General features: G+C 34.8%; 1 protein-coding gene across 6 annotated transcripts in view; it reads right to left on the bottom strand.

Moving 5' to 3' along the window:
- The window catches only part of AUH (AU RNA binding methylglutaconyl-CoA hydratase), a 180,208-nt gene that overhangs the window by 166,879 nt on the left and 713 nt on the right, over positions 1–12,616 (bottom strand). The gene's annotated exons all lie outside the window — the stretch shown is intronic.

Raw genomic sequence — 12,616 nt, 5'->3', positions numbered from 1 at the left:
TATTACTGGTAAGAGAGAACTTCCATTTGATTTGGCATCAATAAAAACTGAATGTTACAATTTACCCTGTCACCACCCTCTCCGACATCCCAATAGAGAGTTACTTTGTCTCAAAAATAAATAAATAAGTAAATAAATAAATAAGGCATAGTTCATTTGTAAGAATACCACTTTTGCTCAGTCTAAAATTTATCTTAGCATGTTACCCCTGCTTCAGTTTAGGCTATTTTCTCAGTCTCTTATCATATACAAATAAGCACAGTCTGTTATTACCAACCCAATACTAGATTTTATTCTAATATCCCCTTATACCATCTGTTTTTTATTTCCTCTATTTACTTTGCAGAATGGTTTCTAGTCTTCTTAACTCTCTTAAGTCCTAACTTATTTATGTTTTAATGATCACAGCAGAAAAATTATATATTGAAGTAAGTTATTTTGCCATAAATTACCTTTCTTTTGTTTTCGCTGTTATATTGAAAGATTTTTTTTGTTTTAATTATGCGTGTGAGCTGCTTACGTTATCTACACATGTCATTTCAGGTCAATAAGGGGACCTCATTAAATATATTACTGAGACTCAGTGGTCTACCATTCAACAGTGAGTACTATAAATTTCTCACAATACATAGGGAAATAAGATCATTATATATCAGGTTTCACCCAATCTTACGAACTAAAGTTGAGTTAACAAAGTTTAATGATCATTTGTCATTTGTTTTCTGAATTAACTGTTCTTACTGTTTGCCAATCTTATCAGAGTTGTCTTTTGCATTTCGATGACTAAGTTTTTAGATTACAGATATTAACTCATTATTTATATAATAGATCTTTTCCCTATCATTCACTTTTAAAATTCAACTTATTTATAGTATTTTTTTTTTTGCACCAAAGTTTTAACTTTTTATATGGTATATTATTGCCTTTACAACTTTCCGGCTTAGTATCTTCCTTAAAAAGGGTTTACAATGAAAACACATGTCCACACAAATGCTTACACCAGAATGATCAAACTATTCAAAAGGTGGAAACAACCCAAATATCCATAAGCTGATGAATGGATAAACAAAATGTAGTATATTCATGCATTGTAATATCTGTCAAGAAAAAGTATCGATACACGTACAACGTGGATGAACCCTGAAAACATGCTGAGTAAAGAAGCCAGTCACAAAGGAGTACATACTGTATAATTCCATTTATATGAACTGTTGAGAGTAGACAAACCAGAAGGCACAAAAAAGGTAGACTAGTGGTTGCCTAGGGCTGGTGAAGGTGGAGGGGTTGAGCAGTGACAGCTAAAAGTGTGACTTTTTGGGGGCAATGAAAATGGTCAATAACTGATTGTGGTGATAGCTGCACATCCCTGTAAATACACTAAAAGCCATTAAATTGTATATTTTAAATAGGAGAATTTAAGATACATGAATTATATCTCAATTAAGCTATTTTTTTTTAAAAAAATGGCAACATTCACTTAGAACTAGAAATAGAGCCAAATTACCAAAGAACCACGGAGTGAGAAGGAGGGCAAAAGAGAAGGTACGTATGTGTGATGAAGTGTGAAAGGGGACCAAACCCTTATCCTCCACTGAAAAAATTCAACAGATAGATAACCTAAATTTGAAAATTCCAAAAACAGAAATACATGTATGTTATTTTAAATGAGATAACATGTGCCCAAAAGAATCAGCCAAAGAGTTTTAAATAACTACTTCTGGAGTATGGGAGATGAGGTGGAGGAAGGCACAGCTAGTTCTCAAAACAAACCATGCTAAATACTGGTCACAATACCAACTGTATAGTTAATTAAGAAAAAGCAAAACTAAACAAATTAAAACAAAATAAAGGCTCTCTCTACCCCAATGATTAGAAACAATTTTCTAATACTTTCTCCTAACATTGATTACTTTCATTTCTGCTGTTCTCATCTCTGCAGGAGTCTTATTTTCTCTAAAATACATAAACATTTTTGGCTAGCGCCATTTATAAAACAGTCCACTACTTTCTTTCTGATTTCAAAAATCAAACAAACTGTGTAATAAACAACTATGAAAATCACTTTCTGGACTCTCTACTCTGCTTTACTATCAATCTGTCTACTCCTACTCTAATGTTCTGCCACTTTAATTACTATAACAATATTTTATGTATTGTTAACTACTGTACATTAAGCCCCACTTCTACCGCCTATTATTTTTCAAAAGTCTTAAATATTCTTAAACACAATTCTTTTTTTTTTTAAACACAACTCTTTTCGATGAAGTTTAAAATACACTATTAGGATATTTATTTAATACTTAGGAAACTGACATATTTAAAGTATTAACTCTTTCCCTTTAGAACATGGTGCAATGCTCCAAATTTTCAAGTCCTAGTTTTTTCCTCAATAAAGATTGAAGAGACTTTTTCATATAGCTCTTGCACATCTTTAAAAGCTACCTGTTGCCTCTAGTGAATGCTTTTATTTCTATATCAGTTACATTTTCTAGACACATATTGAGAGTACGTGGTACTTTTATAGCTATTTTATACGAACTTTTTCTAGCAAATTTATGAAATATTAATAGATTTACTAAGTAGTTCTTTTCAGTTTTCTAAGACAACAATCAACCATTATCTAGAAATACTGGCAGTTACATTTTCTGCTCCAATGTTAATTTCATTTCCTGTCCTTGCTGTTTTACTATAGCTAGGACTTCAAGTCCAACATAACAGTAGCAAAACTAATAAGTTCCCTTATTTTGTCAATGCCTTTAACGAAAAATGTTTCTAAGTATTTCACCATTTAGCCTAATGTCTGCTATGCATTTCTAATAGCTTTTTTTCAAGTCGGGGAAATTTATTTCTTTGTTCAAACTTGCATTTGAAAAAGATCACTCAGGCCACAACATAGAAAACAGATTAGAAGGAAGCAAGAATATACTAGAACAATATCCCTTTATGAATACAGAGGTAAAAATCCTCAACAAAATACTAGCAAGCCAAATCTAGCAGCCACGACCAAGAAGTGGTTCAGCACAAAAATCAATCAAAGTCATACACCACACTAAGAGAATAAAAGAAAACATTTTAAAGCTACCTGATCATCTCAACAGATACAGAAGAAACACTGGACAAAATCCAACATGCTTTAAATGTTTTTTATAAAAAAAAAAATTTAAAATCCTCAACAAACTAGTAACAAAAGGAAACTTCCTCAACCTAAAAACATGATATTTATTAAAAACCCACAACTAACATCATACTTAATGTTAAAAGACTTAAAGTCTTCTCCCTAAGACAGGGGTCTCCAACCCCTGGGCCACAGACCAGACCAGTACTAGTCTGAAGCCTCTTAGGAACCAGGCCGCACAGCAGGAGGTGAGTGGCAGTCAAGCAAGCGAAGCTTTGTTTGCTGCTCCCCATCACCACCTGAACCATCACTCACATTACTAACTTGCATTAACCCCCTGAACCATTTCCATCCCCTGTTTCATGGAAAAACTGTTTTCCCCGAAACCGGTCCCTGGTGCCAAAAAGGTTGGGGACTGCTGCCCCAAGATAAAAAAACTAGATAATGATGTCTGTTTTCACCATTTTTATTCAATGTTAACTGGAAATTCTAGCCAGGGTACGTAGGCAAGAAAAAGAAGCAAAAGGCATCCAGATAGGAAGAAAAGAAGTAAAACTATTTCCATTTACAAATAACATGGTCTTACACACAGAAAATCCCAATGAATCCACCAAACACTGTTAGAGCTAACACCTGAACTTAATAAAGTTCCATGATACAATATCAATATACAAAAATCAGTTATATTTCTACACACTATTAATAAAAACTCCAAAAATGAGATCAGGAAAACAGTTCAATTTGTAATAGCATCAAAAAGAATACAATACTTAGCAGTAAACTTAAGAAAGTTCAAGACTGTACACTGAAAACTATAAAACACCATTGAAAGAAATTAAGGAAGACATAAGTAAATAAAAATTTACAATCAATTGGTTTTCAATAAAGATACCAAAACCATTCAATTGTGGAAGACTTTTCAACAAGCAGTGGTGGGACAACTAAATATTCACCCACAAAAGAATGGAGTTGGGCCCTTTCCTCACACCATATACAAAAATTCTCTCAAAATGGAACTAAGAGCTAAAATTATAACACTCTTAGAAGGAAGCAAAGGTATAAATCTTCATGATCCTGGATTAGGCAACAGTGTCTTAAATATGGCAACAAAAGAAAAAAATAGGTAAAACAGACTTCATCAAAATTACCAAGAAAGTGAAAAAACAATCCACAGAATAGAAAATATTTGCAAATCACACAACTGATACGGGGTTAAAATCCAGATTATATAGAGAATTCTTATTACTCACAACAAAAAGACAACCCAGCTGAAAAACAGGCAAAGGAGTTGAATAGATATTTCTCCAAAGAAGATACATAAATGAAATGAAGCTCAACATAATTTGTTATTAGAGAAATGCAAATCAAAACCACAAGGTATGACTTCATATCCAGTAAAATGGCTGTGATTTAGAAAAAAAGAAAACAAGCATTGACGAGGATGTGGAGAAATAACTCTCATACAGACTCTCATACAGTTTGGTGGTTCCTCCAAAAACTAAACATAAAATTACCATATGACCCAACAATTCTACTCCTAGGCATCAACCAAAAGAATGAAAACGTATATTCAAACAAATAATTGTACACAAGTATTAAGCAGCACTACTCATAATATCTAAAAAATAAAAACAAAAAATGTGCTATATCCATTCAATGAAATATTATTCAGGTGGCGCAGTGGTAGAGAATCCGCCTGCTAATGCAGGGGACACGGGTTCGATCTCTGCCCCAGGAAGATCCCACATGCTGCAGAGCAACTAAGCCCATGTGCCACAACTATTGAGCCTGCGCTCTAGAGCCCATAAGCCACAACTATTGAGCCCATGTGCCACAACTACTGAAGCCCGCGCGCCTAGAGCCCGTGGTCCCCAACAAGAGAAGCCACTGCAACAAGAAGCTCACATGTGGCAACAAAGATCCAAAGCTGCCAAAAATAAGTAAATAAATACATAAATAAATAAACATATGTATCACAAATTCATTAAAAAACATAATACAGCTTTAATCCTAAAATAATGCAGAAGTACAACATCTACAGAGATCATAAAACAGAACAGAAAGATCAGATGGAAATTTAGCTTATGATAAAAACAGCACTTCAAATCAGTGGGGTAAAGATGAATAAATGGTGTTGGGACAACTGAATACCCATTTGGAAAAATATAAAGGGTCTGTATCTCACCCTGCCATAATTCTTTTATTTTTACATTGGTGGTTTCAAAACGGTGATTTTCTATTGTTCCTACCATTCTTCTATAAAAACATGTTCTTCTCTACCCCACCATTTTGAGTAATCTCTATGGCTTCATGGATTCTTTACTCAAGGTGCTATAACCCATTATCATTATACTTTTTAATGTTCAAATTATCCTATATATGGCCAGTGAGAGCCCTTGTAAGCCTATGTCCTGACACGTTCCTTTTAGTATTTGACATGTTTCTATGTCCTTCTGACATGTTCCTTTTAGTATTTGAACACTTCCTTGCTTTTTGACCCACAAAGATGTTCCAGGCTCACCTTTCTCTTTTCCTGCTCCAGACATGAAATCAGACATTTCTCCAAAGAGCCCTGGCTTCTTTCAGTGGGGGACTAGTCTTTAGAAACCAAAATCTGGACACTAGATATGTTCACCGCTACTGTGGTATCATTCCTTTTAGACTGTTTCAGTGGTCAGAATAGGAAATAAATATAAATATGTGTACATACAATATACTTATGGTTTTTATTAGTTTGTCCTGATAACTCTAATTCAAATCCAGTGTAACAGGTTTCTTCCTCACCTTCCCCCATCCCATATCTGTACTTTCTCTTTCCTACCATAATGAAAAGTCTGGTTCCCAAGACCAACATTTTTTCATTTGCTCTATCCCACAACGAAAAGAAAATATATTCAGAATTATTAAGCCCAACTACTGCTAACAACAGACTACTAAATAAATTTCAAGATTCTTTTTGACTCATAACTAATGGATCTAAATGACAACAATTTATTCAAAACAATAATGCCAACAATGTACGGGGTGACTGTAGCTTACAGAAAAGGGTAATGAATGATAGCAATATTATAAAGAATGGGAGGAAAGAAATGGGGATACGCATTTATACCTTTACCACCATGAAGTGGTATAATGTTATTAAAAAGTAGGCATGGATTAGTTGTGAATGTATATTGCAAACAACATGGCAATCAACAAAAATAAAATCTCTAATGAAGTATAACTGATATACTAAGGAAGAAAATTGGCAGAAAAAGTGTGAAAGTCAAAAATGAAAGAAATTAAAAAATGGGCAATGAACAGTTACAAACATAATACATAATGATGCAACTATTTAAATAATCACTAAGTATGAATGGTCTAAAATGCACCAATTAAAAGACAGATACTGTCAGAGTGGATTAAAAACAAGACCCAACTATATGCTGTGTACAAGAAATCCACTTTAAATACAAAAACACAGATTGATTAAAAATGAAGAGATGAAGAAAGATAAACCATGCAAACACTAATAAAACCTGGAGCAGTCACATTAATTTCAGAGAAAGCAGATCTCAGAACAAGGACTAGTCTCAGGGAGAAAAGGGGGCATTATGTAATGCTGGAGGGGTCTTTTCTCCAACATAATAACCATGTGTATTTACCTAACAACAGAGCATCAAACTACATGATTTAAAAACTGACAGAATTACAAGGAGAAATAAACAAATCCACTACCATAGTTGCAAATTTCAACTTACCTCTATCACTGATAGATCCAGCACGCAAAAAATCAATCAAGGGTATAGTTGAACTGAACACCAAAAAAAAAAAAAAAAAAACACTAAATCTAATTGAATACTAGATCTAATTGAATACAGAATACTGCATTCAACAACAGCAGACTACTTATTCTTCCCAAGGTCGTATGGATATTCACCATGACCGACCACATTCTGGGCTAAAAACACATCTTAACAAATTTAAAATAGAAATCATACTGAAGTATGCTCCTAGATGACAACGGAAATAAACCTAGAAATTAATAACAGAAAGACAGCTGGAAAACCTCAAAATACTTGGAAATTAAGGTACTTCTAAGTAAAACAAAAATAAAACAAGAAATCTCAAGAGAAATTTAAAACATTTCTAACTAAATGAAATTGAAAATTTATCAAAACACGTGTGACACAGCAAAAGCAGTGCTTAGGGGAAAACTTACAGCACTGAATGTACTGAATGTAATATTAAGAAACGTCTACAATTGGCAATCTAAGCTTCCACCTTAAGAAACTCTAAAATAAACAATTAAATCTAAATAAAATAAGTGAGAAAAAGAGAGTAAAAATCAGCAGATATCAATGAAATTGAAAACAGAAAATCAGTAGAGAAAAATCAATCAAATCAAAAATTAGTTCTTTAACAAGATCAGTAAATTGTTAAGCCTCTAGAGTTTGGGCCAGGCTAGCCATTAAAAAAAAAGAGAGAGAAAACAAATTACTAAATCAGAAAGGAAAGAGAATACAAATTACTAACATGAGAAATTCCTCACTACTGAATCCCACTGACAGCACAAGCATAATAAAGAAATACTATGAACAACTATATGCCAATCAATTTGCTAAGTTGTATGAAATAAACCAATTCCTTGAAAGGCACAATCTACCAGGACAAGAAATAGATAACCTAATAGGCCTATATCTATTAAAGAAACTGAATCAGTAATTAATATGCTGCTAAATCAGAAAGCATCAGATGCAGATGGTTTCACCAGTGAATTCTACCAAAACATTCAAAGAAAAAAAAAATGATGTAATTTCTCTACAATCTCTTTCAGAAAATAGAAGCAGAAGGGGCACTTCCTACTCATCCTATGAAGCCAGCATTACCCATATACCAAAACCAGATAAAGACATCACAAGAACGGAAAACTAAAGACCACTCTCTCTCGTGAACATAAATGCAAAATTCCTCAACAAAATATTAAATTAAATCCAGCAATGTATAAAAATAATTACACAACAAAATCAAGTGCGATTTATTCCAGGTGTGCAACACTGGTTCAATACTTGAAAATCAATTAATGTAATCCATCATATCAATAGGCTCAACAAGAAAAGTCATACAATCATCTCAAAAGATCCAGAAAAAGAATCTGACAGAATTCAACCAGATGAAAACACTTAAACTATGAACAGACAGAGGCTTCTTCAGCCTGATAAAGGACATCTACCCAAAAACCCATAGCTAACATACTTAATGGTAAAAGACTGAATGCTTTCCTCTCAGATCAGGAAAAAGACTAGGATGTCTTTTTTTTTTTAAACTGTTATTCTACACTGTAATGGAGGTTCCAATGAGGGGTGACTACACAAGAGAAAGAAATAAAAGGCATCAAGATTAAAAAGAATAAGTAAAATTTCTTTTCTGTGCAGGTAACATGGATCCTGTATATAGAAAATATTAACAAACCCACTAAAAAACTATGAGAATAAGCAAGTTCAGCAAAGTTGCATGATACAAGATCAACACACAAAAACAACTGTATTACTGTACGCTAGCAATGAACAATCTGAAAACAAAACTAAGAAAACAATTCCATTTACAATAGCATCCAAGAAGAATGAAAAGATATTCCATGTTCATGGAATGTTAAATTTAACATTGTTAAAAAGGCAATATTCCCCAAACTGATCTATCTATTCAATGGAATTCCTATCAAAACCCCAGCTGACTTGACTTTCTTGAAATAACTGAGAATTCTTTAGAAATTCTGGTATAAATTCTTCAGAAATGGTACTGGCATAAAGATAGACATGTAGATAAATAGAACAGAAGTGAAAGTCTAGAAACAAACTCTATGTTTGTGGTCAATTAATTTTCAACAAGGGTGCCAACACAATTCTGTGGTGAAAGATAAGTCTTCTCAATAGTGCTGGGACACTGGATATACAAAGCAAAAGAATGAAGTTAACCTCTTACATCACACCATACACAAAAGCTAACTCACAATCGATCACAGACACAAACATGAAGAGCTAAAACCATAATACTGTTGGAAGGAAACAGTTATAAATCTTTGTGATCTTGAGTTAGGCAACAGTTTCTTAGATATGATCCAAAACTCAGCAACAAAAGAAACAAATAAATTGTACTACATCATAATTAAAAACCTATCTTCTTTGAAATTAACAAGAATGAAAAGACAACCCTTAGAAAAGAGAAAATATATTCGAAGTCATGTATCTGGTTAGAGACTTGTATCCAGAATATATAAAGAACGCTCACAATTCGGCAACAAAAAGACAACCCGTTTAAAAAGGACTTGAGAAGACATTTCTGTAAAGAAAATACACATATGGCCAATAAGTACATGAAAAGATACTCAACATCTTTAACCATTAGTGAAGTCCAAATGGAAGCCACAATGAGATATCATTTCACAACGCATCTGATGGCTATAATCAAAAACACAAAAAAGTATTGGTCATCACGTGAAGAAATTAGAGCTCTTATACTCTGCTGGTGGGAATGTAAAATGCTACAGCCACTTTAGAAAAATTTGGTAGTTTCTCAAAATGTTAATCATAGAATTACAATTACCGTGTGATCCAGCAATTGCACGCCTAAGTGGAAATAAAAAAGGATGTCCATAAAAATTTATACATGAATGTTCTAAGCAGCATTGCTTACAAGATCCAGAAAGTGGAAATGATCCCAACGTACATTAATAATGAACAGACAAAAAAAATCCAAACAATGGAATACTATTCAGTCATAAAAAGAAATGAAGTACTAACCATGCCACAACATAATAGAATCTTGAAAATATAATTCTAAGTGAAAGAAGCCATAAATAACCACATATGATTTCTTTATGAGAACTGTAGAAAAATCTATTAAGACAGAAAGTAGATGATAAATGGGTCTTAGTTTGGGGGAAGAGGGAATATTGAGAATGAGTCGTCACTGCTAAAGGGAACAGGGTTTCTTTCTAGACTGATAAAAATGCTCTACAATTGGATTCTGGTGATGGCTGCACAAGTCTGTAAATATACTAAAAACAACTGTACTTTTTTAATTTTATGTGAATGAATCTCAATAAAAATTTTAAAATATACACAGCTATCCAAATATATAGCTTTTTAATATAAAAAGAATTCACATGCCATTAAATATATGAAAATACATTTTTTAAAACATGAGAAAAACATGAAAGGAATCAACCGGGTTTTTAAAAAAAAGCAAGTAGTAGGAAGATGAGCTAGCTGACCTCTGCAACAGGCCACTTGAGAGAGGATACAGGCTTGCACCAGAAGAGTGCTGGTAAAGAAGCACATGGAGGAAAGCAGAAAGACTATAAAGACACTTGGGAAGACCTGATGATAACCCAGATATGAATGGCGAGGAAGGAGCAGGTATTAAGAATAACTTGCATTATGCATTTGTTTGCTCTATTTCTGCCAGAAGTTGGTGTAAGGTTCACAAAAATAATTTTTAAAATGGGTCACAATTACGAGTAGAAGCCTGCCAGACTGGGAGAAGATTGGTAAGAAGGGAGAGGTCATTCCAGAAGGTGTGTGCAAAAGCACAGACACATAGAACAGGAAAAGGTAAAAGCTTAGGTGCAGCAGAAGGGAGATGGTTGCAGCTGTGAGGGCTTGCAGGCCTTAGAGGCAACTAGAGGTTTTAAACTGAACAGAGATGCAATTTTTGCTTGGCCTTGAAAAAATAACGCCAGCACCAGTGAAAAAATAAACTGGGAAGGAGAATGACTGGAAACCAATTGACCTATAAAGGAGGCCGCTGCAGGAAACCAGGAGAAACCTTTGTAAAGCAGGACCAGGACTGCTGCTCTAAAACTCTGAGTAGGCTAGACAACAATGCAAGAAATAACGACTAAAGAAAGTTGGTTGTCTAACTGTGCTTCCACAACAAATTACAAATATGGAACCCAGGCCCCCTAGGAGTGCTGATGTATTCTGCATTTACCCACCTCCACCAGTCTAAAGAGGCATACAGGGCAGAGAGCAGCCTGGGGCTCCTCTGACCCAGGAGAATTGTCATATTCCCTGCAGGCTGCTAAGGGCACCAAATTTTGGACTCGCCTCTCATAAGAAGCAAAGGCACAGGGAGTCTCCTTCACCTGCATCAGCCCTGACCTCATGTTTTTCTCTGCACTGTTTACTGCTGGTTTGACAGTAAAGCAAAGCAAAGCACACATAATGTTAGAAAAACTGAGCTCTCACCTTGCCAATCCTAAAAGAAAGTGGGTCAATTTTTTTAAGAAACCATGTTTCCTAGTAGCTGATTTTTACATTTCAAGTGACTGAAAACATTCTATATTTATCAGATTGACTCACATCCTGATTTCTTTTCCTTGATCCATTTGAAACCTAACTGAAGGACTTTCCAGACATTTTATGAAAATTTACTTTCAATGTGCATTCATTTAGGTCAAAAAAATATAGAATATGGTGCTGTACCTGCAATGCCTTTGTATCTAATGTACTGTTGGTACATCTAATGTAACTGCAAACCTGGCAAGACTAAGCTTACCCAAAGGATATTAGCATTCATGGCGCTAATCACTCCAGTGCCAATCTACTTTCCAGCTGAATTTCTCCATATTCTGCCTGTCATGCCATACGACAACCACACCTGCCTTACACCGTTTCCCCAAAACACCACACATTGTTCACATGCCATGCCTTTCACCACGCTCTTGTCTGAGATAATCAACAAATAAAAGAAATAACTCATACTCTGGAAGACCTCCTATGAGCTAGATCAATACTTAGCGGGCAATTTATATTACACTCTCATCTCATCTCCACAGCAGCCATACAAAGGTGGTATTATTTTTCCTGTTTTACACAGAAGAAAGTTTAAGCACAGAGAAGTTTGCCTAGGAACCCTCACTAATGTCAAATTCCATTGCAAGGAATGCCTTGGACCTCTTTTCATCTGGCAGAACCCAAACTTAACCCTCAGAATTTCCTTCTGGAGTCTTCCAATCTCGCCGAAATATAACTGATCATATGCCCCTTGGGGGTATTACGGCCCTTCGCTCTCACCAAGACTTTAAAGTTAACATAACCTTTTAATCACCACTATCTTCCCCCGCTATACTGGGAGCTGCTTAAAGATAGCAATCCTGACTTAACTCGTTTTGCACTTCTGCTTAACAGATTACCGGGTGCTCAACAACCACGTGTCAAAATTCAATGACTACTCTTCTGGCAATCTGCTATTTCCACCTTTCATGATCTATTTAGCTTCAACAAGGCAACTGAAAGGAACTGAGCTTTAATAGCAATCCTGGCACGCTCCCACTTATCACAACCCTTCCTCCCACTGTACTGTATTGCTAACGCATCTGTCTCCTCCAAGGAGGTGGCTCAAGGGCAAGATCAATCTCATCCACAATTGTGTCCCCCAGGGCTTAGCAAGAGAACTGGAAGACCAAGAAAACGCTCCAGACTGTCTAACAGAACTGAAATAGTCCACAAAACTAACTTT

Source organism: Hippopotamus amphibius, chromosome 2 (genome assembly GCF_030028045.1).
Source record: "Hippopotamus amphibius kiboko isolate mHipAmp2 chromosome 2, mHipAmp2.hap2, whole genome shotgun sequence".
Taxonomy (NCBI): Eukaryota; Metazoa; Chordata; class Mammalia; order Artiodactyla; family Hippopotamidae; genus Hippopotamus; species Hippopotamus amphibius.
The sequence above is the reverse complement of the archived record's forward strand: the minus strand, read 5'-3'. Positions and strand labels throughout refer to the sequence as shown.